Source organism: Oncorhynchus kisutch, unplaced genomic scaffold (assembly GCF_002021735.2).
Source record: "Oncorhynchus kisutch isolate 150728-3 unplaced genomic scaffold, Okis_V2 scaffold2548, whole genome shotgun sequence".
Taxonomy (NCBI): domain Eukaryota; kingdom Metazoa; phylum Chordata; class Actinopteri; order Salmoniformes; family Salmonidae; genus Oncorhynchus; species Oncorhynchus kisutch.
The window spans coordinates 1-22,281 of NW_022264493.1; the positions used below are offsets into that span (position 1 = coordinate 1).

Genomic DNA, 22,281 nt, shown 5'->3' on the forward strand with positions numbered 1-22,281 from the left:
CTCGTGAATAGTCCACTTGTACATTCTCTGCACATAGTTTTTTTGACTTGCACATTAAACTTCCAACATTCACAGCTTTGAAAGGACCGAGTTACTTGGCGCAATAAGATCAAATGTTGTGCCATCAAGTTTACCATTTTTTCAACCAATGAGGTCTGTTTCCAAGTCCCCAGCCCTTTACTTGCATTCCAACAGCTGCAATGGCCGAGTTCTTTAGACGTTGGACCTGAATTTCAATTGTCTCCCCACCCATGTTCTTAACTTGCTTGAAGCATATAGCCCACTTCTGCTTTCTCCTCATCAATTTCCTTAGATTCCTACTGCTTTGATGGCTAAGTGGTTTAAGCATTGTAATGAAGTCCAATGTATTCTCCCTGTACAGTGTTCAACTCTGCTTACTGGGTGATGATAAAGTAGACCTTTAACAATTGGTCTATCTCCTTTGAATTTAAATTGTCCTTACTTTATTTGCTCGTCCAACGATTGAAGTGCTTAGAAAATTGCTTTTTTTTTTTTTACTTTGCTTGGAAAAAAAAAAATCAACTAGGCAGTTGAATTTGGATACTTTTTGTCCTTGTGTGAGGGTAACTCAGAAAGCTGTGATTGCAGAATGGTTACATTTTTGGACTCAAAATCCATTGGGGTTGACCAGTGGCAGGTTTGAACCCTGCGAGCAGCGCTTTGACAATCCAGTCTTTATTTGTAACATGTCATTGGGGACTTGATATGGATAATGCTTGGACATGTCCCTTGATTCAAGTGCTCAGAATTGATCTTCATTACAAAACGTTTCAAGTAGGCTCTTCAATAGCAATAATCTGCTCACTTTAGAGGTAAAATGGACAGAACGAGATAGCGGACTGGTTAAGGGTCTGTAATAACAGGAGAAGCTGTGATGGCCGAGAGGTTAAGGCGTTGGACTCAAATCCAATGGGTCTCCCCGCGCAGCTTCGAACCCTGCTCACAGCGCTAACGGCAAACCAGTGTTCCTTTTAACATATCCTAGGTGACATGATATGGATAATGTGCTTAATACATGGACTTGTCCTTTGATTCAAGTGCTCAGAATATTTTTTCCTTGACAAACATTTCAAATAGGCTCTTCAGTAGAAAGTCTAGTCTTTACCGAAGTAAAATCTACAGAATCAGATTGCCGACTGGTTAAGGATTTGTTTCTTAACGTAGCAAGCTGTGATGGCCGAGTGGTTAAGGCGTTGGACTTGAAATCCAATGGGGTCTCCCCGCGCAGGTTCAAACCCTGCTCACAGCGCTTTGACAAACCAGTTTTTATTTGCAACATGTCATTGGAGACTTGATATGGATAATGTGTGCTTAATGCATGGACTTGTCCATTGACTCAGGTGGTCAGAATAAAACTCCTTGACAAACAGTTCAAACAGGCTCTTCAGTAGAAGGTCTAGTCTTTACAGAAGTAAAATGTACAGAATCAGATAGCCCGACTGGGTAAGGACTGTTTCTTAACATAGCGAGCTGCGATTGCCGAGTGGTAAATTGCGTTGGACTAGAAATCCAATGGGATCTCCTCGCGCAGGTTCGAACCCTGCTCACAGCGCTTTGACAAACCAGTCTTTATTTGCAACATGTCATTGGAGACTTGATATGGATAATGTGTGCTTAATGCATGGACTTGTCCTTTGATTCAGGTGCTCAGAGTATATCTCCATTGGCAAACAGTTCAAATAGTTTCTTCAGTACTGTTGTTTGTATTAGATTTATTATGGAATTTCTGAGAGCCATGTGGGTATGTCCTCAGACTTGAAACCCCATTGGGTCTCTCTGCTCCTTTTTAAATCTTATTCTCAGTGAATAGTCCACTTGTACATTCTCTGCACATAGTTTTTTGACTTGCACATTAAACTTCCAACATTCACAGCTTTGGAAAGGACCGAGGTTACTTGGCGCAATAAGATCAAAATGTTGTGCCATCAAGTTTACCATTTTTCACCAATGATGTCTGTTTCCAAGTCCCCAATCCCTTTACTTGCATTCCAACAGCTGCAATGGCCGAGTTCTTTAGACGTTGGACCTGAATTTCAATGTGGTCTCCCCACCCATGTTCTTAACTTGCTTGAAGCATATAGCCCACTTCTGCTTTCTCCTCATCAATTTCCTTAGATTCCTACTGCTTTGATGGCTAAGTGGTTTAAGCATTGTAATTGAAGTCCAATGTATTCTCCCTGTACAGTGTTCAACTCTGCTTACTGGGTGATGATAAAGTAGACCTTTAACAATTGGGTCTATCTCCTTTGAATTTAAATTGTCCTTACTTTATGTGCTCGTCCAACGATTGAAGTGCTTAGAAAATTGCTTCTTTTTTTTTTTACTTTGCTTGGAAAAAAAATCAACTAGGCAGTTGAATTTGGATACTTTTGTCCTTGTGTGAGGTAACTCAGAAAGCTGTGATTGCAGAATGGTTACATTTTTGGACTCAAAATCCATTGGGGTTGACCAGTGCAGGTTTGAACCCTGCGAGCAGCGCTTTGACAATCCAGTCTTTATTTGTAACATGTCATTGGGGACTTGATATGGATAATGCTTGGACATGTCCTTTGATTCAAGTGCTCAGAATTGATCTTCCATGACAAACGTTTCAAGTAGGCTCTTCAATAGCAATAATCTGCTCACTTTAGAGGTAAAATGGACAGAACGAGATAGCGGACTGGTTAAGGGTCTGTAAATAACAGGAGAAGCTGTGATGGCCGAGAGGTTAAGGCGTTGGACTCGAAATCCAATGGGGTCTCCCCGCGCAGCTTCGAACCCTGCTCACAGCGCTAACGGCAAACCAGTTTTCCTTTTTAACATATCCTAGGTGACATGATATGGATAATGTGCTTAATACATGGACTTGTCCTTTGATTCAAGTGCTCAGAATATTTTTTCCTTGACAAACATTTCAAATAGGCTCTTCAGTAGAAAGTCTAGTCTTTACCGAAGTAAAATCTACAGAATCAGATTGCCGACTGGTTAAGGATTTGTTTCTTAACGTAGCAAGCTGTGATGGCCGAGTGGTTAAGGCGTTGGACTTGAAATCCAATGGGGTCTCCCCGCGCAGGTTCGAAACCCTGCTCACAGCGCTTTGACAAACCAGTTTTTATTTGCAACATGTCATTGGAGACTTGATATGGATAATGTGTGCTTAATGCATGGACTTGTCCATTGACTCAGGTGGTCAGAATAAAACTCCTTGACAAACAGTTCAAACAGGCTCTTCAGTAGAAGGTCTAGTCTTTACAGAAGTAAAATGTACAGAATCAGATAGCCCGACTGGGTAAGGACTGTTTCTTAACATAGCGAGCTGCGATTGCCGAGTGGTAAATTGCGTTGGACTAGAAATCCAATGGGATCTCCCCGCGCAGGTTCGAACCCTGCTCACAGCGCTTTGACAAACCAGTCTTTATTTGCAACATGTCATTGGAGACTTGATATGGATAATGTGTGCTTAATGCATGGACTTGTCCTTTGATTCAGGTGCTCAGAGTATATCTCCATTGGCAAACAGTTCAAATAGTTTCTTCAGTACTGTTGTTTGTATTAGATTTATTATGGAATTTCTGAGAGCCATGTGGGTATGTCCTCAGACTTGAAACCCCATTGGGTCTCTCTGCTCCTTTTTAAATCTTATTCTCAGTGAATAGTCCACTTGTACATTCTCTGCACATAGTTTTTTGACTTGCACATTAAACTTCCAACATTCACAGCTTTGGAAAGGACCTGAGGTTACTTGGCGCAATAAGATCAAAATGTTGTGCCATCAAGTTTACCATTTTTCACCAATGATGTCTGTTTCCAAGTCCCAATCCCTTTACTTGCATTCCAACAGCTGCAATGGCCGAGTTCTTTAGACGTTGGACCTGAATTTCAATGTGGTCTCCCCACCCATGTTCTTAACTTGCTTGAAGCATATAGCCCACTTCTGCTTTCTCCTCATCAATTTCCTTAGATTCCTACTGCTTTGATGGCTAAGTGGTTTAAGCATTGTAATTGAAGTCCAATGTATTCTCCCTGTACAGTGTTCAACTCTGCTTACTGGGTGATGATAAAGTAGACCTTTAACAATTGGGTCTATCTCCTTTGAATTTAAATTGTCCTTACTTTATGTGCTCGTCCAACGATTGAAGTGCTTAGAAAATTGCTTCTTTTTTTTTTTACTTTGCTTGGAGAAAAAAATCAACTAGGCAGTTGAATTTGGATACTTTTGTCCTTGTGTGAGGTAACTCAGAAAGCTGTGATTGCAGAATGGTTACATTTTTGGACTCAAAATCCATTGGGGTTGACCAGTGCAGGTTTGAACCCTGCGAGCAGCGCTTTGACAATCCAGTCTTTATTTGTAACATGTCATTGGGGACTTGATATGGATAATGCTTGGACATGTCCTTTGATTCAAGTGCTCAGAATTGATCTTCCATGACAAACGTTTCAAGTAGGCTCTTCAATAGCAATAATCTGCTCACTTTAGAGGTAAAATGGACAGAACGAGATAGCGGACTGGTTAAGGGTCTGTAAATAACAGGAGAAGCTGTGATGGCCGAGAGGTTAAGGCGTTGGACTCGAAATCCAATGGGGTCTCCCCGCGCAGGTTCGAACCCTGCTCACAGCGCTACGGCAAACCAGTTTTCCTTTTTAACATATCCTAGGTGACATGATATGGATAATGTGCTTAATACATGGACTTGTCCTTTGATTCAAGTGCTCAGAATATTTTTTCCTTGACAAACATTTCAAATAGGCTCTTCAGTAGAAAGTCTAGTCTTTACCGAAGTAAAATCTACAGAATCAGATTGCCGACTGGTTAAGGATTTGTTTCTTAACGTAGCAAGCTGTGATGGCCGAGTGGTTAAGGCGTTGGACTTGAAATCCAATGGGGTCTCCCCGCGCAGGTTCAAACCCTGCTCACAGCGCTTTGACAAACCAGTTTTTATTTGCAACATGTCATTGGAGACTTGATATGGATAATGTGTGCTTAATGCATGGACTTGTCCATTGACTCAGGTGGTCAGAATAAAACTCCTTGACAAACAGTTCAAACAGGCTCTTCAGTAGAAGGTCTAGTCTTTACAGAAGTAAAATGTACAGAATCAGATAGCCCGACTGGGTAAGGACTGTTTCTTAACATAGCGAGCTGCGATTGCCGAGTGGTAAATTGCGTTGGACTAGAAATCCAATGGGATCTCCCCGCGCAGGTTCGAACCCTGCTCACAGCGCTTTGACAAACCAGTCTTTATTTGCAACATGTCATTGGAGACTTGATATGGATAATGTGTGCTTAATGCATGGACTTGTCCTTTGATTCAGGTGCTCAGAGTATATCTCCATTGGCAAACAGTTCAAATAGTTTCTTCAGTACTGTTGTTTGTATTAGATTTATTATGGAATTTCTGAGAGCCATGTGGGTATGTCCTCAGACTTGAAACCCCATTGGGTCTCTCTGCTCCTTTTTAAATCTTATTCTCAGTGAATAGTCCACTTGTACATTCTCTGCACATAGTTTTTTGACTTGCACATTAAACTTCCAACATTCACAGCTTTGGAAAGGACCGAGGTTACTTGGCGCAATAAGATCAAAATGTTGTGCCATCAAGTTTACCATTTTTCACCAATGATGTCTGTTTCCAAGTCCCAATCCCTTTACTTGCATTCCAACAGCTGCAATGGCCGAGTTCTTTAGACGTTGGACCTGAATTTCAATGTGGTCTCCCCACCCATGTTCTTAACTTGCTTGAAGCATATAGCCCACTTCTGCTTTCTCCTCATCAATTTCCTTAGATTCCTACTGCTTTGATGGCTAAGTGGTTTAAGCATTGTAATTGAAGTCCAATGTATTCTCCCTGTACAGTGTTCAACTCTGCTTACTGGGTGATGATAAAGTAGACCTTTAACAATTGGGTCTATCTCCTTTGAATTTAAATTGTCCTTACTTTATGTGCTCGTCCAACGATTGAAGTGCTTAGAAAATTGCTTCTTTTTTTTTTTACTTTGCTTGGAAAAAAGAATCAACTAGGCAGTTGAATTTGGATACTTTTGTCCTTGTGTGAGGTAACTCAGAAAGCTGTGATTGCAGAATGGTTACATTTTTGGACTCAAAATCCATTGGGGTTGACCAGTGCAGGTTTGAACCCTGCGAGCAGCGCTTTGACAATCCAGTCTTTATTTGTAACATGTCATTGGGGACTTGATATGGATAATGCTTGGACATGTCCTTTGATTCAAGTGCTCAGAATTGATCTTCCATGACAAACGTTTCAAGTAGGCTCTTCAATAGCAATAATCTGCTCACTTTAGAGGTAAAATGGACAGAACGAGATAGCGGACTGGTTAAGGGTCTGTAAATAACAGGAGAAGCTGTGATGGCCGAGAGGTTAAGGCGTTGGACTCGAAATCCAATGGGGTCTCCCCGCGCAGCTTCGAACCCTGCTCACAGCGCTACGGCAAACCAGTTTTCCTTTTTAACATATCCTAGGTGACATGATATGGATAATGTGCTTAATACATGGACTTGTCCTTTGATTCAAGTGCTCAGAATATTTTTTCCTTGACAAACATTTCAAATAGGCTCTTCAGTAGAAAGTCTAGTCTTTACCGAAGTAAAATCTACAGAATCAGATTGCCGACTGGTTAAGGATTTGTTTCTTAATGTAGCAGGCTGTGATGGCCGAGTGGTTAAGCCGTTGGACTTGAAATCCAATGGGGTCTCCCCGCACAGGTTCGAAACCTGCTCACAGCGCTTTGACAAACCAGTTTTTATTTGCAACATGTCATTGGAGACTTGATATGGATAATGTGTGCTTAATGCATGGACTTGTCCATTGACTCAGGTGGTCAGAATAAAACTCCTTGACAAACAGTTCAAACAGGCTCTTCAGTAGAAGGTCTAGTCTTTACTGAAGTAAAATGTACAGAATCAGATAGCCCGACTGGGTAAGGACTGTTTCTTAACATAGCGAGCTGCGATTGCCGAGTGGTAAATTGCGTTGGACTAGAAATCCAATGGGATCTCCCCGCGCAGGTTCGAACCCTGCTCACAGCGCTTTGACAAACCAGTCTTTATTTGCAACATGTCATTGGAGACTTGATATGGATAATGTGTGCTTAATGCATGGACTTGTCCTTTGATTCAGGTTCTCAGAGTATATCTCCATTGGCAAACAGTTCAAATAGTTTCTTCAGTACTGTTGTTTGTATTAGATTTATTATGGAATTTCTGAGAGCCATGTGGGTATGTCCTCAGACTTGAAACCCCATTGGGTCTCTCTGCTCCTTTTTAAATCTTATTCTCAGTGAATAGTCCACTTGTACATTCTCTGCACATAGTTTTTTGACTTGCACATTAAACTTCCAACATTCACAGCTTTGGAAAGGACTGAGGTTACTTGGCGCAATAAGATCAAAATGTTGTGCCATCAAGTTTACCATTTTTCACCAATGATGTCTGTTTCCAAGTCCCAATCCCTTTACTTGCATTCCAACAGCTGCAATGGCCGAGTTCTTTAGACGTTGGACCTGAATTTCAATGTGGTCTCCCCACCCATGTTCTTAACTTGCTTGAAGCATATAGCCCACTTCTGCTTTCTCCTCATCAATTTCCTTAGATTCCTACTGCTTTGATGGCTAAGTGGTTTAAGCATTGTAATTGAAGTCCAATGTATTCTCCCTGTACAGTGTTCAACTCTGCTTACTGGGTGATGATAAAGTAGACCTTTAACAATTGGGTCTATCTCCTTTGAATTTAAATTGTCCTTACTTTATGTGCTCGTCCAACGATTGAAGTGCTTAGAAAATTGCTTCTTTTTTTTTTACTTTGCTTGGAAAAAAAATCAACTAGGCAGTTGAATTTGGATACTTTTGTCCTTGTGTGAGGTAACTCAGAAAGCTGTGATTGCAGAATGGTTACATTTTTGGACTCAAAATCCATTGGGGTTGACCAGTGCAGGTTTGAACCCTGCGAGCAGCGCTTTGACAATCCAGTCTTTATTTGTAACATGTCATTGGGGACTTGATATGGATAATGCTTGGACATGTCCTTTGATTCAAGTGCTCAGAATTGATCTTCCATGACAAACGTTTCAAGTAGGCTCTTCAATAGCAATAATCTGCTCACTTTAGAGGTAAAATGGACAGAACGAGATAGCGGACTGGTTAAGGGTCTGTAAATAACAGGAGAAGCTGTGATGGCCCAGAGGTTAAGGCGTTGGACTCGAAATCCAATGGGGTCTCCCCGCGCAGCTTCGAACCCTGCTCACAGCGCTATGGCAAACCAGTTTTCTTTTTTAACATATCCTAGGTGACATGATATGGATAATGTGTGCTTAATACATGGACTTGTCCTTTGATTCAAGTGCTCAGAATATTTTTTCCTTGACAAACATTTCAAATAGGCTCTTCAGTAGAAAGTCTAGTCTTTACCGAAGTAAAATCTACAGAATCAGATAGCCGACTGGTTAAGGATTTGTTTTTAATGTAGCAGGCTGTGATGGCCGAGTGGTTAAGGCGTTGGACTTGAAATCCAATGGGGTCTCCCCGCGCAGGTTCGAACCCTGCTCACAGCGCTAATGCAAACCAGTTTTCCTTTTTAACATATCCTAGGTGACATGATATGGATAATGTGTGCTTAATACATGGACTTGTCCTTTGATTCAAGTGCTCAGAATATTTTTTCCTTGACAAACATTTCAAATAGGCTCTTCAGTAGAAAGTCTAGTCTTTACCGAAGTAAAATCTACAGAATCAGATAGCCGACTGGTTAAGGATTTGTTTTTTAATGTAGCAGCCTGTGATGGCCGAGTGGTTAAGGCGTTGGACTTGAAATCCAATGGGGTCTCCCCGCGCAGGTTCGAAACCTGCTCACAGCGCTTTGACAAACCAGTTTTTATTTGCAACATGTCATTGGAGACTTGATATGGATAATGTGTGCTTAATGCATGGCTCAGGTGGTCAGAATAAAACTCCTTGACAAACAGTTCAAACAGGCTCTTCAGTAGAAGGTCTAGTCTTTACAGAAGTAAAATGTACAGAATCAGATAGCCCGACTGGGTAAGGACTGTTTCTTAACATAGCGAGCTGCGATTGCCGAGTGGTAAATTGCGTTGGACTAGAAATCCAATGGGATCTCCCCGCGCAGGTTCGAACCCTGCTCACAGCGCTTTGACAAACCAGTCTTTATTTGCAACATGTCATTGGAGACTTGATATGGATAATGTGTGCTTAATGCATGGACTTGTCCTTTGATTCAGGTGCTCAGAGTATATCTCCATTGGCAAACAGTTCAAATAGTTTCTTCAGTACTGTTGTTTGTATTAGATGTATTATGGAATTTCTGAGAGCCATGTGGGTATGTCCTCAGACTTGAAACCCCATTGGGTCTCTCTGCTCCTTTTTAAATCTTATTCTCAGTGAATAGTCCACTTGTACATTCTCTGCACATAGTTTTTTGACTTGCACATTAAACTTCCAACATTCACAGCTTTGGAAAGGACCGAGGTTACTTGGCGCAATAAGATCAAAATGTTGTGCCATCAAGTTTACCATTTTTCACCAATGATGTCTGTTTCCAAGTCCCAATCCCTTTACTTGCATTCCAACAGCTGCAATGGCCGAGTTCTTTAGACGTTGGACCTGAATTTCAATGTGGTCTCCCCACCCATGTTCTTAACTTGCTTGAAGCATATAGCCCACTTCTGCTTTCTCCTCATCAATTTCCTTAGATTCCTACTGCTTTGATGGCTAAGTGGTTTAAGCATTGTAATTGAAGTCCAATGTATTCTCCCTGTACAGTGTTCAACTCTGCTTACTGGGTGATGATAAAGTAGACCTTTAACAATTGGGTCTATCTCCTTTGAATTTAAATTGTCCTTACTTTATGTGCTCGTCCAACGATTGAAGTGCTTAGAAAATTGCTTCTTTTTTTTTTTACTTTGCTTGGAAAAAAAATCAACTAGGCAGTTGAATTTGGATACTTTTGTCCTTGTGTGAGGTAACTCAGAAAGCTGTGATTGCAGAATGGTTACATTTTTGGACTCAAAATCCATTGGGGTTGACCAGTGCAGGTTTGAACCCTGCGAGCAGCGCTTTGACAATCCAGTCTTTATTTGTAACATGTCATTGGGGACTTGATATGGATAATGCTTGGACATGTCCTTTGATTCAAGTGCTCAGAATTGATCTTCCATGACAAACGTTTCAAGTAGGCTCTTCAATAGCAATAATCTGCTCACTTTAGAGGTAAAATGGACAGAACGAGATAGCGGACTGGTTAAGGGTCTGTAAATAACAGGAGAAGCTGTGATGGCCGAGAGGTTAAGGCGTTGGACTCGAAATCCAATGGGGTCTCCCCGCGCAGGTTCGAACCCTGCTCACAGCGCTATGGCAAACCAGTTTTCTTTTTTAACATATCCTAGGTGACATGATATGGATAATGTGTGCTTAATACATGGACTTGTCCTTTGATTCAAGTGCTCAGAATATTTTTTCCTTGACAAACATTTCAAATAGGCTCTTCAGTAGAAAGTCTAGTCTTTACCGAAGTAAAATCTACAGAATCAGATAGCCGACTGGTTAAGGATTTGTTTTTTAATGTAGCAGGCTGTGATGGCCGAGTGGTTAAGGCGTTGGACTTGAAATCCAATGGGGTCTCCCCGCGCAGGTTCGAACCCTGCTCACAGCGCTAATGCAAACCAGTTTTCCTTTTTAACATATCCTAGGTGACATGATATGGATAATGTGTGCTTAATACATGGACTTGTCCTTTGATTCAAGTGCTCAGAATATTTTTTCCTTGACAAACATTTCAAATAGGCTCTTCAGTAGAAAGTCTAGTCTTTACCGAAGTAAAATCTACAGAATCAGATAGCCGACTGGTTAAGGATTTGTTTTTTAATGTAGCAGCCTGTGATGGCCGAGTGGTTAAGGCGTTGGACTTGAAATCCAATGGGGTCTCCCCGCGCAGGTTCGAACCCTGCTCACAGCGCTTTGACAAACCAGTTTTTATTTGAAACATGTCATTGGAGACTTGATATGGATAATGTGTGCTTAATGCATGGCTCAGGTGGTCAGAATAAAACTCCTTGACAAACAGTTCAAACAGGCTCTTCAGTAGAAGGTCTAGTCTTTACAGAAGTAAAATGTACAGAATCAGATAGCCCGACTGGGTAAGGACTGTTTCTTAACATAGCGAGCTGCGATTGCCGAGTGGTAAATTGCGTTGGACTAGAAATCCAATGGGATCTCCCCGCGCAGGTTCGAACCCTGCTCACAGCGCTTTGACAAACCAGTCTTTATTTGCAACATGTCATTGGAGACTTGATATGGATAATGTGTGCTTAATGCATGGACTTGTCCTTTGATTCAGGTGCTCAGAGTATATCTCCATTGGCAAACAGTTCAAATAGTTTCTTCAGTACTGTTGTTTGTATTAGATGTATTATGGAATTTCTGAGAGCCATGTGGGTATGTCCTCAGACTTGAAACCCCATTGGGTCTCTCTGCTCCTTTTTAAATCTTATTCTCAGTGAATAGTCCACTTGTACATTCTCTGCACATAGTTTTTTGACTTGCACATTAAACTTCCAACATTCACAGCTTTGGAAAGGACCGAGGTTACTTGGCGCAATAAGATCAAAATGTTGTGCCATCAAGTTTACCATTTTTCACCAATGATGTCTGTTTCCAAGTCCCAATCCCTTTACTTGCATTCCAACAGCTGCAATGGCCGAGTTCTTTAGACGTTGGACCTGAATTTCAATGTGGTCTCCCCACCCATGTTCTTAACTTGCTTGAAGCATATAGCCCACTTCTGCTTTCTCCTCATCAATTTCCTTAGATTCCTACTGCTTTGATGGCTAAGTGGTTTAAGCATTGTAATTGAAGTCCAATGTATTCTCCCTGTACAGTGTTCAACTCTGCTTACTGGGTGATGATAAAGTAGACCTTTAACAATTGGGTCTATCTCCTTTGAATTTAAATTGTCCTTACTTTATGTGCTCGTCCAACGATTGAAGTGCTTAGAAAATTGCTTCTTTTTTTTTTTACTTTGCTTGGAAAAAAAATCAACTAGGCAGTTGAATTTGGATACTTTTGTCCTTGTGTGAGGTAACTCAGAAAGCTGTGATTGCAGAATGGTTACATTTTTGGACTCAAAATCCATTGGGGTTGACCAGTGCAGGTTTGAACCCTGCGAGCAGCGCTTTGACAATCCAGTCTTTATTTGTAACATGTCATTGGGGACTTGATATGGATAATGCTTGGACATGTCCTTTGATTCAAGTGCTCAGAATTGATCTTCCATGACAAACGTTTCAAGTAGGCTCTTCAATAGCAATAATCTGCTCACTTTAGAGGTAAAATGGACAGAACGAGATAGCGGACTGGTTAAGGGTCTGTAAATAACAGGAGAAGCTGTGATGGCCGAGAGGTTAAGGCGTTGGACTCGAAATCCAATGGGGTCTCCCCGCGCAGGTTCGAACCCTGCTCACAGCGCTATGGCAAACCAGTTTTCTTTTTTAACATATCCTAGGTGACATGATATGGATAATGTGTGCTTAATACATGGACTTGTCCTTTGATTCAAGTGCTCAGAATATTTTTTCCTTGACAAACATTTCAAATAGGCTCTTCAGTAGAAAGTCTAGTCTTTACCGAAGTAAAATCTACAGAATCAGATAGCCGACTGGTTAAGGATTTGTTTTTTAATGTAGCAGGCTGTGATGGCCGAGTGGTTAAGGCGTTGGACTTGAAATCCAATGGGGTCTCCCCGCGCAGGTTCGAACCCTGCTCACAGCGCTAATGCAAACCAGTTTTCCTTTTTAACATATCCTAGGTGACATGATATGGATAATGTGTGCTTAATACATGGACTTGTCCTTTGATTCAAGTGCTCAGAATATTTTTTCCTTGACAAACATTTCAAATAGGCTCTTCAGTAGAAAGTCTAGTCTTTACCGAAGTAAAATCTACAGAATCAGATAGCCGACTGGTTAAGGATTTGTTTTTTAATGTAGCAGCCTGTGATGGCCGAGTGGTTAAGGCGTTGGACTTGAAATCCAATGGGGTCTCCCCGCGCAGGTTCGAACCCTGCTCACAGCGCTTTGACAAACCAGTTTTTATTTGCAACATGTCATTGGAGACTTGATATGGATAATGTGTGCTTAATGCATGGCTCAGGTGGTCAGAATAAAACTCCTTGACAAACAGTTCAAACAGGCTCTTCAGTAGAAGGTCTAGTCTTTACAGAAGTAAAATGTACAGAATCAGATAGCCCGACTGGGTAAGGACTGTTTCTTAACATAGCGAGCTGCGATTGCCGAGTGGTAAATTGCGTTGGACTAGAAATCCAATGGGATCTCCCCGCGCAGGTTCGAACCCTGCTCACAGCGCTTTGACAAACCAGTCTTTATTTGCAACATGTCATTGGAGACTTGATATGGATAATGTGTGCTTAATGCATGGACTTGTCCTTTGATTCAGGTGCTCAGAGTATATCTCCATTGGCAAACAGTTCAAATAGTTTCTTCAGTACTGTTGTTTGTATTAGATGTATTATGGAATTTCTGAGAGCCATGTGGGTATGTCCTCAGACTTGAAACCCCATTGGGTCTCTCTGCTCCTTTTTAAATCTTATTCTCAGTGAATAGTCCACTTGTACATTCTCTGCACATAGTTTTTTGACTTGCACATTAAACTTCCAACATTCACAGCTTTGGAAAGGACCGAGGTTACTTGGCGCAATAAGATCAAAATGTTGTGCCATCAAGTTTACCATTTTTCACCAATGATGTCTGTTTCCAAGTCCCAATCCCTTTACTTGCATTCCAACAGCTGCAATGGCCGAGTTCTTTAGACGTTGGACCTGAATTTCAATGTGGTCTCCCCACCCATGTTCTTAACTTGCTTGAAGCATATAGCCCACTTCTGCTTTCTCCTCATCAATTTCCTTAGATTCCTACTGCTTTGATGGCTAAGTGGTTTAAGCATTGTAATTGAAGTCCAATGTATTCTCCCTGTACAGTGTTCAACTCTGCTTACTGGGTGATGATAAAGTAGACCTTTAACAATTGGGTCTATCTCCTTTGAATTTAAATTGTCCTTACTTTATGTGCTCGTCCAACGATTGAAGTGCTTAGAAAATTGCTTCTTTTTTTTTTTACTTTGCTTGGAAAAAAAATCAACTAGGCAGTTGAATTTGGATACTTTTGTCCTTGTGTGAGGTAACTCAGAAAGCTGTGATTGCAGAATGGTTACATTTTTGGACTCAAAATCCATTGGGGTTGACCAGTGCAGGTTTGAACCCTGCGAGCAGCGCTTTGACAATCCAGTCTTTATTTGTAACATGTCATTGGGGACTTGATATGGATAATGCTTGGACATGTCCTTTGATTCAAGTGCTCAGAATTGATCTTCCATGACAAACGTTTCAAGTAGGCTCTTCAATAGCAATAATCTGCTCACTTTAGAGGTAAAATGGACAGAACGAGATAGCGGACTGGTTAAGGGTCTGTAAATAACAGGAGAAGCTGTGATGGCCGAGAGGTTAAGGCGTTGGACTCGAAATCCAATGGGGTCTCCCCGCGCAGGTTCGAACCCTGCTCACAGCGCTATGGCAAACCAGTTTTCTTTTTTAACATATCCTAGGTGACATGATATGGATAATGTGTGCTTAATACATGGACTTGTCCTTTGATTCAAGTGCTCAGAATATTTTTTCCTTGACAAACATTTCAAATAGGCTCTTCAGTAGAAAGTCTAGTCTTTACCGAAGTAAAATCTACAGAATCAGATAGCCGACTGGTTAAGGATTTGTTTTTTAATGTAGCAGGCTGTGATGGCCGAGTGGTTAAGGCGTTGGACTTGAAATCCAATGGGGTCTCCCCGCGCAGGTTCGAACCCTGCTCACAGCGCTAATGCAAACCAGTTTTCCTTTTTAACATATCCTAGGTGACATGATATGGATAATGTGTGCTTAATACATGGACTTGTCCTTTGATTCAAGTGCTCAGAATATTTTTTCCTTGACAAACATTTCAAATAGGCTCTTCAGTAGAAAGTCTAGTCTTTACCGAAGTAAAATCTACAGAATCAGATAGCCGACTGGTTAAGGATTTGTTTTTTAATGTAGCAGCCTGTGATGGCCGAGTGGTTAAGGCGTTGGACTTGAAATCCAATGGGGTCTCCCCGCGCAGGTTCGAACCCTGCTCACAGCGCTTTGACAAACCAGTTTTTATTTGCAACATGTCATTGGAGACTTGATATGGATAATGTGTGCTTAATGCATGGCTCAGGTGGTCAGAATAAAACTCCTTGACAAACAGTTCAAACAGGCTCTTCAGTAGAAGGTCTAGTCTTTACAGAAGTAAAATGTACAGAATCAGATAGCCCGACTGGGTAAGGACTGTTTCTTAACATAGCGAGCTGCGATTGCCGAGTGGTAAATTGCGTTGGACTAGAAATCCAATGGGATCTCCCCGCGCAGGTTCGAACCCTGCTCACAGCGCTTTGACAAACCAGTCTTTATTTGCAACATGTCATTGGAGACTTGATATGGATAATGTGTGCTTAATGCATGGACTTGTCCTTTGATTCAGGTGCTCAGAGTATATCTCCATTGGCAAACAGTTCAAATAGTTTCTTCAGTACTGTTGTTTGTATTAGATGTATTATGGAATTTCTGAGAGCCATGTGGGTATGTCCTCAGACTTGAAACCCCATTGGGTCTCTCTGCTCCTTTTTAAATCTTATTCTCAGTGAATAGTCCACTTGTACATTCTCTGCACATAGTTTTTTGACTTGCACATTAAACTTCCAACATTCACAGCTTTGGAAAGGACCGAGGTTACTTGGCGCAATAAGATCAAAATGTTGTGCCATCAAGTTTACCATTTTTCACCAATGATGTCTGTTTCCAAGTCCCAATCCCTTTACTTGCATTCCAACAGCTGCAATGGCCGAGTTCTTTAGACGTTGGACCTGAATTTCAATGTGGTCTCCCCACCCATGTTCTTAACTTGCTTGAAGCATATAGCCCACTTCTGCTTTCTCCTCATCAATTTCCTTAGATTCCTACTGCTTTGATGGCTAAGTGGTTTAAGCATTGTAATTGAAGTCCAATGTATTCTCCCTGTACAGTGTTCAACTCTGCTTACTGGGTGATGATAAAGTAGACCTTTAACAATTGGGTCCATCTCCTTTGAATTTAAATTGTCCTTACTTTATGTGCTCGTCCAACGATTGAAGTGCTTAGAAAATTGCTTCTTTTTTTTTTTACTTTGCTTGGAAAAAAAATCAACTAGGCAGTTGAATTTGGATACTTTTGTCCTTGTGTGAGGTAACTCAGAAAGCTGTGATTGCAGAATGGTTACATTTTTGGACTCAAAATCCATTGGGGTTGACCAGTGCAGGTTTGAACCCTGCGAGCAGCGCTTTGACAATCCAGTCTTTATTTGTAACATGTCATTGGGGACTTGATATGGATAATGCTTGGACATGTCCTTTGATTCAAGTGCTCAGAATTGATCTTCCATGACAAACGTTTCAAGTAGGCTCTTCAATAGCAATAATCTGCTCACTTTAGAGGTAAAATGGACAGAACGAGATAGCGGACTGGTTAAGGGTCTGTAAATAACAGGAGAAGCTGTGATGGCCGAGAGGTTAAGGCGTTGGACTAGAAATCCAATGGGGTCTCCCCGCGCAGCTTCGAACCCTGCTCACAGCGCTACGGCAAACCAGTTTTCCTTTTTAACATATCCTAGGTGACATGATATGGATAATGTGCTTAATACATGGACTTGTCCTTTGATTCAAGTGCTCAGAATATTTTTTCCTTGACAAACATTTCAAATAGGCTCTTCAGTAGAAAGTCTAGTCTTTACCGAAGTAAAATCTACAGAATCAGATTGCCGACTGGTTAAGGATTTGTTTCTTAACGTAGCAAGCTGTGATGGCCGAGTGGTTAAGGCGTTGGACTTGAAATCCAATGGGGTCTCCCCGCGCAGGTTCGAACCCTGCTCACAGCGCTTTGACAAACCAGTTTTTATTTGCAACATGTCATTGGAGACTTGATATGGATAATGTGTGCTTAATGCATGGACTTGTCCATTGACTCAGGTGGTCAGAATAAAACTCCTTGACAAACAGTTCAAACAGGCTCTTCAGTAGAAGGTCTAGTCTTTACAGAAGTAAAATGTACAGAATCAGATAGCCCGACTGGGTAAGGACTGTTTCTTAACATAGCGAGCTGCGATTGCCGAGTGGTAAATTGCGTTGGACTAGAAATCCAATGGGATCTCCCCGCGCAGGTTCGAACCCTGCTCACAGCGCTTTGACAAACCAGTCTTTATTTGCAACATGTCATTGGAGACTTGATATGGATAATGTGTGCTTAATGCATGGACTTGTCCTTTGATTCAGGTGCTCAGAGTATATCTCCATTGGCAAACAGTTCAAATAGTTTCTTCAGTACTGTTGTTTGTATTAGATGTATTATGGAATTTCTGAGAGCCATGTGGGTATGTCCTCAGACTTGAAACCCCATTGGGTCTCTCTGCTCCTTTTTAAATCTTATTCTCAGTGAATAGTCCACTTGTACATTCTCTGCACATAGTTTTTTGACTTGCACATTAAACTTCCAACATTCACAGCTTTGGAAAGGACCGAGGTTACTTGGCGCAATAAGATCAAAATGTTGTGCCATCAAGTTTACCATTTTTCACCAATGATGTCTGTTTCCAAGTCCCAATCCCTTTACTTGCATTCCAACAGCTGCAATGGCCGAGTTCTTTAGACGTTGGACCTGAATTTCAATGTGGTCTCCCCACCCATGTTCTTAACTTGCTTGAAGCATATAGCCCACTTCTGCTTTCTCCTCATCAATTTCCTTAGATTCCTACTGCTTTGATGGCTAAGTGGTTTAAGCATTGTAATTGAAGTCCAATGTATTCTCCCTGTACAGTGTTCAACTCTGCTTACTGGGTGATGATAAAGTAGACCTTTAACAATTGGGTCTATCTCCTTTGAATTTAAATTGTCCTTACTTTATGTGCTCGTCCAACGATTGAAGTGCTTAGAAAATTGCTTTTTTTTTTTTTACTTTGCTTGGAAAAAAAATCAACTAGGCAGTTGAATTTGGATACTTTTGTCTTGTGTGAGGTAACTCAGAAAGCTGTGATTGCAGAATGGTTACATTTTTGGACTCAAAATCCATTGGGGTTGACCAGTGCAGGTTTGAACCCTGCGAGCAGCGCTTTGACAATCCAGTCTTTATTTGTAACATGTCATTGGGGACTTGATATGGATAATGCTTGGACATGTCCTTTGATTCAAGTGCTCAGAATTGATCTTCCATGACAAACGTTTCAAGTAGGCTCTTCAATAGCAATAATCTGCTCACTTTAGAGGTAAAATGGACAGAACGAGATAGCGGACTGGTTAAGGGTCTGTAAATAACAGGAGAAGCTGTGATGGCCGAGAGGTTAAGGCGTTGGACTCGAAATCCAATGGGGTCTCCCCGCGCAGGTTCGAACCCTGCTCACAGTGCAACGGCAAACCAGTTTTCTTTTTTAACATATCCTAGGTGACATGATATGGATAATGTGTGCTTAATACATGGACTTGTCCTTTGATTCAAGTGCTCAGAATATTTTTTCCTTGACAAACATTTCAAATAGGCTCTTCAGTAGAAAGTCTAGTCTTTACCGAAGTAAAATCTACAGAATCAGATAGCCGACTGGTTAAGGATTTGTTTTTTAATGTAGCAGGCTGTGATGGCCGAGTGGTTAAGGCGTTGGACTTGAAATCCAATGGGGTCTCCCCGCGCAGGTTCGAACCCTGCTCACAGCGCTAATGCAAACCAGTTTTCCTTTTTAACATATCCTAGGTGACATGATATGGATAATGTGTGCTTAATACATGGACTTGTCCTTTGATTCAAGTGCTCAGAATATTTTTTCCTTGACAAACATTTCAAATAGGCTCTTCAGTAGAAAGTCTAGTCTTTACCGAAGTAAAATCTACAGAATCAGATAGCCGACTGGTTAAGGATTTGTTTTTTAATGTAGCAGCCTGTGATGGCCGAGTGGTTAAGGCGTTGGACTTGAAATCCAATGGGGTCTCCCCGCGCAGGTTCGAACCCTGCTCACAGCGCTTTGACAAACCAGTTTTTATTTGCAACATGTCATTGGAGACTTGATATGGATAATGTGTGCTTAATGCATGGCTCAGGTGGTCAGAATAAAACTCCTTGACAAACAGTTCAAACAGGCTCTTCAGTAGAAGGTCTAGTCTTTACAGAAGTAAAATGTACAGAATCAGATAGCCCGACTGGGTAAGGACTGTTTCTTAACATAGCGAGCTGTGATTGCCGAGTGGTAAATTGCGTTGGACTAGAAATCCAATGGGATCTCCCCGCGCAGGTTCGAACCCTGCTCACAGCGCTTTGACAAACCAGTCTTTATTTGCAACATGTCATTGGAGACTTGATATGGATAATGTGTGCTTAATGCATGGACTTGTCCTTTGATTCAGGTGCTCAGAGTATATCTCCATTGGCAAACAGTTCAAATAGTTTCTTCAGTACTGTTGTTTGTATTAGATGTATTATGGAATTTCTGAGAGCCATGTGGGTATGTCCTCAGACTTGAAACCCCATTGGGTCTCTCTGCTCCTTTTTAAATCTTATTCTCAGTGAATAGTCCACTTGTACATTCTCTGCACATAGTTTTTTGACTTGCACATTAAACTTCCAACATTCACAGCTTTGGAAAGGACCGAGGTTACTTGGCGCAATAAGATCAAAATGTTGTGCCATCAAGTTTACCATTTTTCACCAATGATGTCTGTTTCCAAGTCCCAATCCCTTTACTTGCATTCCAACAGCTGCAATGGCCGAGTTCTTTAGACGTTGGACCTGAATTTCAATGTGGTCTCCCCACCCATGTTCTTAACTTGCTTGAAGCATATAGCCCACTTCTGCTTTCTCCTCATCAATTTCCTTAGATTCCTACTGCTTTGATGGCTAAGTGGTTTAAGCATTGTAATTGAAGTCCAATGTATTCTCCCTGTACAGTGTTCAACTCTGCTTACTGGGTGATGATAAAGTAGACCTTTAACAATTGGGTCCATCTCCTTTGAATTTAAATTGTCCTTACTTTATGTGCTCGTCCAACGATTGAAGTGCTTAGAAAATTGCTTCTTTTTTTTTTACTTTGCTTGGAAAAAAAATCAACTAGGCAGTTGAATTTGGATACTTTTGTCCTTGTGTGAGGTAACTCAGAAAGCTGTGATTGCAGAATGGTTACATTTTTGGACTCAAAATCCATTGGGGTTGACCAGTGCAGGTTTGAACCCTGCGAGCAGCGCTTTGACAATCCAGTCTTTATTTGTAACATGTCATTGGGGACTTGATATGGATAATGCTTGGACATGTCCTTTGATTCAAGTGCTCAGAATTGATCTTCCATGACAAACGTTTCAAGTAGGCTCTTCAATAGCAATAATCTGCTCACTTTAGAGGTAAAATGGACAGAACGAGATAGCGGACTGGTTAAGGGTCTGTAAATAACAGGAGAAGCTGTGATGGCCCAGAGGTTAAGGCGTTGGACTCGAAATCCAATGGGGTCTCCCCGCGCAGCTTCGAACCCTGCTCACAGCGCTACGGCAAACCAGTTTTCCTTTTTAACATATCCTAGGTGACATGATATGGATAATGTGCTTAATACATGGACTTGTCCTTTGATTCAAGTGCTCAGAATATTTTTTCCTTGACAAACATTTCAAATAGGCTCTTCAGTAGAAAGTCTAGTCTTTACCGAAGTAAAATCTACAGAATCAGATTGCCGACTGGTTAAGGACTGTTTCTTAACATAGCGAGCTGTGATTGCCGAGTGGTAAATTGCGTTGGACTAGAAATCCAATGGGATCTCCCCGCGCAGGTTCGAACCCTGCTCACAGCGCTTTGACAAACCAGTCTTTATTTGCAACATGTCATTGGAGACTTGATATGGATAATGTGTGCTTAATGCATGGACTTGTCCTTTGATTCAGGTGCTCAGAGTATATCTCCATTGGCAAACAGTTCAAATAGTTTCTTCAGTACTGTTGTTTGTATTAGATGTATTATGGAATTTCTGAGAGCCATGTGGGTATGTCCTCAGACTTGAAACCCCATTGGGTCTCTCTGCTCCTTTTTAAATCTTATTCTCAGTGAATAGTCCACTTGTACATTCTCTGCACATAGTTTTTTGACTTGCACATTAAACTTCCAACATTCACAGCTTTGGAAAGGACCGAGGTTACTTGGCGCAATAAGATCAAAATGTTGTGCCATCAAGTTTACCATTTTTCACCAATGATGTCTGTTTCCAAGTCCCAATCCCTTTACTTGCATTCCAACAGCTGCAATGGCCGAGTTCTTTAGACGTTGGACCTGAATTTCAATGTGGTCTCCCCACCCATGTTCTTAACTTGCTTGAAGCATATAGCCCACTTCTGCTTTCTCCTCATCAATTTCCTTAGATTCCTACTGCTTTGATGGCTAAGTGGTTTAAGCATTGTAATTGAAGTCCAATGTATTCTCCCTGTACAGTGTTCAACTCTGCTTACTGGGTGATGATAAAGTAGACCTTTAACAATTGGGTCCATCTCCTTTGAATTTAAATTGTCCTTACTTTATGTGCTCGTCCAACGATTGAAGTGCTTAGAAAATTGCTTCTTTTTTTTTTACTTTGCTTGGAAAAAAAATCAACTAGGCAGTTGAATTTGGATACTTTTGTCCTTGTGTGAGGTAACTCAGAAAGCTGTGATTGCAGAATGGTTACATTTTTGGACTCAAAATCCATTGGGGTTGACCAGTGCAGGTTTGAACCCTGCGAGCAGCGCTTTGACAATCCAGTCTTTATTTGTAACATGTCATTGGGGACTTGATATGGATAATGCTTGGACATGTCCTTTGATTCAAGTGCTCAGAATTGATCTTCCATGACAAACGTTTCAAGTAGGCTCTTCAATAGCAATAATCTGCTCACTTTAGAGGTAAAATGGACAGAACGAGATAGCGGACTGGTTAAGGGTCTGTAAATAACAGGAGAAGCTGTGATGGCCCAGAGGTTAAGGCGTTGGACTCGAAATCCAATGGGGTCTCCCCGCGCAGCTTCGAACCCTGCTCACAGCGCTACGGCAAACCAGTTTTCCTTTTTAACATATCCTAGGTGACATGATATGGATAATGTGCTTAATACATGGACTTGTCCTTTGATTCAAGTGCTCAGAATATTTTTTCCTTGA

General features: G+C 41.3%; 36 non-coding genes across 36 annotated transcripts; all 36 read left to right on the top strand.

Moving 5' to 3' along the window:
- Window positions 1-1,188: 1,188 nt before the first annotated feature.
- trnas-uga (transfer RNA serine (anticodon UGA)) lies at window positions 1,189-1,270 on the top strand. Its single transcript has one exon. It is a non-coding gene; the product is annotated as a tRNA-Ser (tRNA).
- Window positions 1,271-2,710: 1,440 nt separating this feature from the next.
- Window positions 2,711-2,792, top strand: trnas-cga (transfer RNA serine (anticodon CGA)). The gene has a single exon. It is a non-coding gene; the product is annotated as a tRNA-Ser (tRNA).
- Window positions 2,793-3,012: 220 nt separating this feature from the next.
- trnas-uga (transfer RNA serine (anticodon UGA)) lies at window positions 3,013-3,095 on the top strand. Its single transcript has one exon. It is a non-coding gene; the product is annotated as a tRNA-Ser (tRNA).
- Window positions 3,096-3,315: 220 nt separating this feature from the next.
- On the top strand, window positions 3,316-3,398 carry trnas-aga (transfer RNA serine (anticodon AGA)). Its single transcript has one exon. It is a non-coding gene; the product is annotated as a tRNA-Ser (tRNA).
- A 1,138-nt stretch (window positions 3,399-4,536) lies between these two features.
- On the top strand, window positions 4,537-4,618 carry trnas-cga (transfer RNA serine (anticodon CGA)). Its single transcript has one exon. It is a non-coding gene; the product is annotated as a tRNA-Ser (tRNA).
- Window positions 4,619-4,837: 219 nt separating this feature from the next.
- On the top strand, window positions 4,838-4,919 carry trnas-uga (transfer RNA serine (anticodon UGA)). Its single transcript has one exon. It is a non-coding gene; the product is annotated as a tRNA-Ser (tRNA).
- Window positions 4,920-5,139: 220 nt separating this feature from the next.
- Window positions 5,140-5,222, top strand: trnas-aga (transfer RNA serine (anticodon AGA)). The gene has a single exon. It is a non-coding gene; the product is annotated as a tRNA-Ser (tRNA).
- A 1,137-nt stretch (window positions 5,223-6,359) lies between these two features.
- On the top strand, window positions 6,360-6,441 carry trnas-cga (transfer RNA serine (anticodon CGA)). Its single transcript has one exon. It is a non-coding gene; the product is annotated as a tRNA-Ser (tRNA).
- A 219-nt stretch (window positions 6,442-6,660) lies between these two features.
- On the top strand, window positions 6,661-6,742 carry trnas-uga (transfer RNA serine (anticodon UGA)). Its single transcript has one exon. It is a non-coding gene; the product is annotated as a tRNA-Ser (tRNA).
- Window positions 6,743-6,962: 220 nt separating this feature from the next.
- trnas-aga (transfer RNA serine (anticodon AGA)) lies at window positions 6,963-7,045 on the top strand. The gene has a single exon. It is a non-coding gene; the product is annotated as a tRNA-Ser (tRNA).
- A 1,135-nt stretch (window positions 7,046-8,180) lies between these two features.
- On the top strand, window positions 8,181-8,262 carry trnas-cga (transfer RNA serine (anticodon CGA)). Its single transcript has one exon. It is a non-coding gene; the product is annotated as a tRNA-Ser (tRNA).
- Window positions 8,263-8,482: 220 nt separating this feature from the next.
- Window positions 8,483-8,564, top strand: trnas-uga (transfer RNA serine (anticodon UGA)). Its single transcript has one exon. It is a non-coding gene; the product is annotated as a tRNA-Ser (tRNA).
- A 221-nt stretch (window positions 8,565-8,785) lies between these two features.
- On the top strand, window positions 8,786-8,867 carry trnas-uga (transfer RNA serine (anticodon UGA)). Its single transcript has one exon. It is a non-coding gene; the product is annotated as a tRNA-Ser (tRNA).
- A 207-nt stretch (window positions 8,868-9,074) lies between these two features.
- trnas-aga (transfer RNA serine (anticodon AGA)) lies at window positions 9,075-9,157 on the top strand. The gene has a single exon. It is a non-coding gene; the product is annotated as a tRNA-Ser (tRNA).
- A 1,136-nt stretch (window positions 9,158-10,293) lies between these two features.
- Window positions 10,294-10,375, top strand: trnas-cga (transfer RNA serine (anticodon CGA)). The gene has a single exon. It is a non-coding gene; the product is annotated as a tRNA-Ser (tRNA).
- Window positions 10,376-10,596: 221 nt separating this feature from the next.
- Window positions 10,597-10,678, top strand: trnas-uga (transfer RNA serine (anticodon UGA)). The gene has a single exon. It is a non-coding gene; the product is annotated as a tRNA-Ser (tRNA).
- A 221-nt stretch (window positions 10,679-10,899) lies between these two features.
- trnas-uga (transfer RNA serine (anticodon UGA)) lies at window positions 10,900-10,981 on the top strand. Its single transcript has one exon. It is a non-coding gene; the product is annotated as a tRNA-Ser (tRNA).
- Window positions 10,982-11,188: 207 nt separating this feature from the next.
- Window positions 11,189-11,271, top strand: trnas-aga (transfer RNA serine (anticodon AGA)). The gene has a single exon. It is a non-coding gene; the product is annotated as a tRNA-Ser (tRNA).
- A 1,136-nt stretch (window positions 11,272-12,407) lies between these two features.
- trnas-cga (transfer RNA serine (anticodon CGA)) lies at window positions 12,408-12,489 on the top strand. The gene has a single exon. It is a non-coding gene; the product is annotated as a tRNA-Ser (tRNA).
- A 221-nt stretch (window positions 12,490-12,710) lies between these two features.
- Window positions 12,711-12,792, top strand: trnas-uga (transfer RNA serine (anticodon UGA)). Its single transcript has one exon. It is a non-coding gene; the product is annotated as a tRNA-Ser (tRNA).
- A 221-nt stretch (window positions 12,793-13,013) lies between these two features.
- trnas-uga (transfer RNA serine (anticodon UGA)) lies at window positions 13,014-13,095 on the top strand. Its single transcript has one exon. It is a non-coding gene; the product is annotated as a tRNA-Ser (tRNA).
- A 207-nt stretch (window positions 13,096-13,302) lies between these two features.
- trnas-aga (transfer RNA serine (anticodon AGA)) lies at window positions 13,303-13,385 on the top strand. The gene has a single exon. It is a non-coding gene; the product is annotated as a tRNA-Ser (tRNA).
- A 1,136-nt stretch (window positions 13,386-14,521) lies between these two features.
- trnas-cga (transfer RNA serine (anticodon CGA)) lies at window positions 14,522-14,603 on the top strand. The gene has a single exon. It is a non-coding gene; the product is annotated as a tRNA-Ser (tRNA).
- Window positions 14,604-14,824: 221 nt separating this feature from the next.
- On the top strand, window positions 14,825-14,906 carry trnas-uga (transfer RNA serine (anticodon UGA)). Its single transcript has one exon. It is a non-coding gene; the product is annotated as a tRNA-Ser (tRNA).
- Window positions 14,907-15,127: 221 nt separating this feature from the next.
- On the top strand, window positions 15,128-15,209 carry trnas-uga (transfer RNA serine (anticodon UGA)). The gene has a single exon. It is a non-coding gene; the product is annotated as a tRNA-Ser (tRNA).
- A 207-nt stretch (window positions 15,210-15,416) lies between these two features.
- trnas-aga (transfer RNA serine (anticodon AGA)) lies at window positions 15,417-15,499 on the top strand. Its single transcript has one exon. It is a non-coding gene; the product is annotated as a tRNA-Ser (tRNA).
- A 1,136-nt stretch (window positions 15,500-16,635) lies between these two features.
- Window positions 16,636-16,717, top strand: trnas-aga (transfer RNA serine (anticodon AGA)). Its single transcript has one exon. It is a non-coding gene; the product is annotated as a tRNA-Ser (tRNA).
- A 219-nt stretch (window positions 16,718-16,936) lies between these two features.
- Window positions 16,937-17,018, top strand: trnas-uga (transfer RNA serine (anticodon UGA)). Its single transcript has one exon. It is a non-coding gene; the product is annotated as a tRNA-Ser (tRNA).
- Window positions 17,019-17,238: 220 nt separating this feature from the next.
- Window positions 17,239-17,321, top strand: trnas-aga (transfer RNA serine (anticodon AGA)). Its single transcript has one exon. It is a non-coding gene; the product is annotated as a tRNA-Ser (tRNA).
- Window positions 17,322-18,455: 1,134 nt separating this feature from the next.
- On the top strand, window positions 18,456-18,537 carry trnas-cga (transfer RNA serine (anticodon CGA)). The gene has a single exon. It is a non-coding gene; the product is annotated as a tRNA-Ser (tRNA).
- A 221-nt stretch (window positions 18,538-18,758) lies between these two features.
- On the top strand, window positions 18,759-18,840 carry trnas-uga (transfer RNA serine (anticodon UGA)). The gene has a single exon. It is a non-coding gene; the product is annotated as a tRNA-Ser (tRNA).
- A 221-nt stretch (window positions 18,841-19,061) lies between these two features.
- trnas-uga (transfer RNA serine (anticodon UGA)) lies at window positions 19,062-19,143 on the top strand. The gene has a single exon. It is a non-coding gene; the product is annotated as a tRNA-Ser (tRNA).
- A 207-nt stretch (window positions 19,144-19,350) lies between these two features.
- trnas-aga (transfer RNA serine (anticodon AGA)) lies at window positions 19,351-19,433 on the top strand. The gene has a single exon. It is a non-coding gene; the product is annotated as a tRNA-Ser (tRNA).
- Window positions 19,434-20,568: 1,135 nt separating this feature from the next.
- Window positions 20,569-20,650, top strand: trnas-cga (transfer RNA serine (anticodon CGA)). The gene has a single exon. It is a non-coding gene; the product is annotated as a tRNA-Ser (tRNA).
- A 218-nt stretch (window positions 20,651-20,868) lies between these two features.
- trnas-aga (transfer RNA serine (anticodon AGA)) lies at window positions 20,869-20,951 on the top strand. Its single transcript has one exon. It is a non-coding gene; the product is annotated as a tRNA-Ser (tRNA).
- A 1,135-nt stretch (window positions 20,952-22,086) lies between these two features.
- On the top strand, window positions 22,087-22,168 carry trnas-cga (transfer RNA serine (anticodon CGA)). The gene has a single exon. It is a non-coding gene; the product is annotated as a tRNA-Ser (tRNA).
- Window positions 22,169-22,281: the final 113 nt, after the last annotated feature.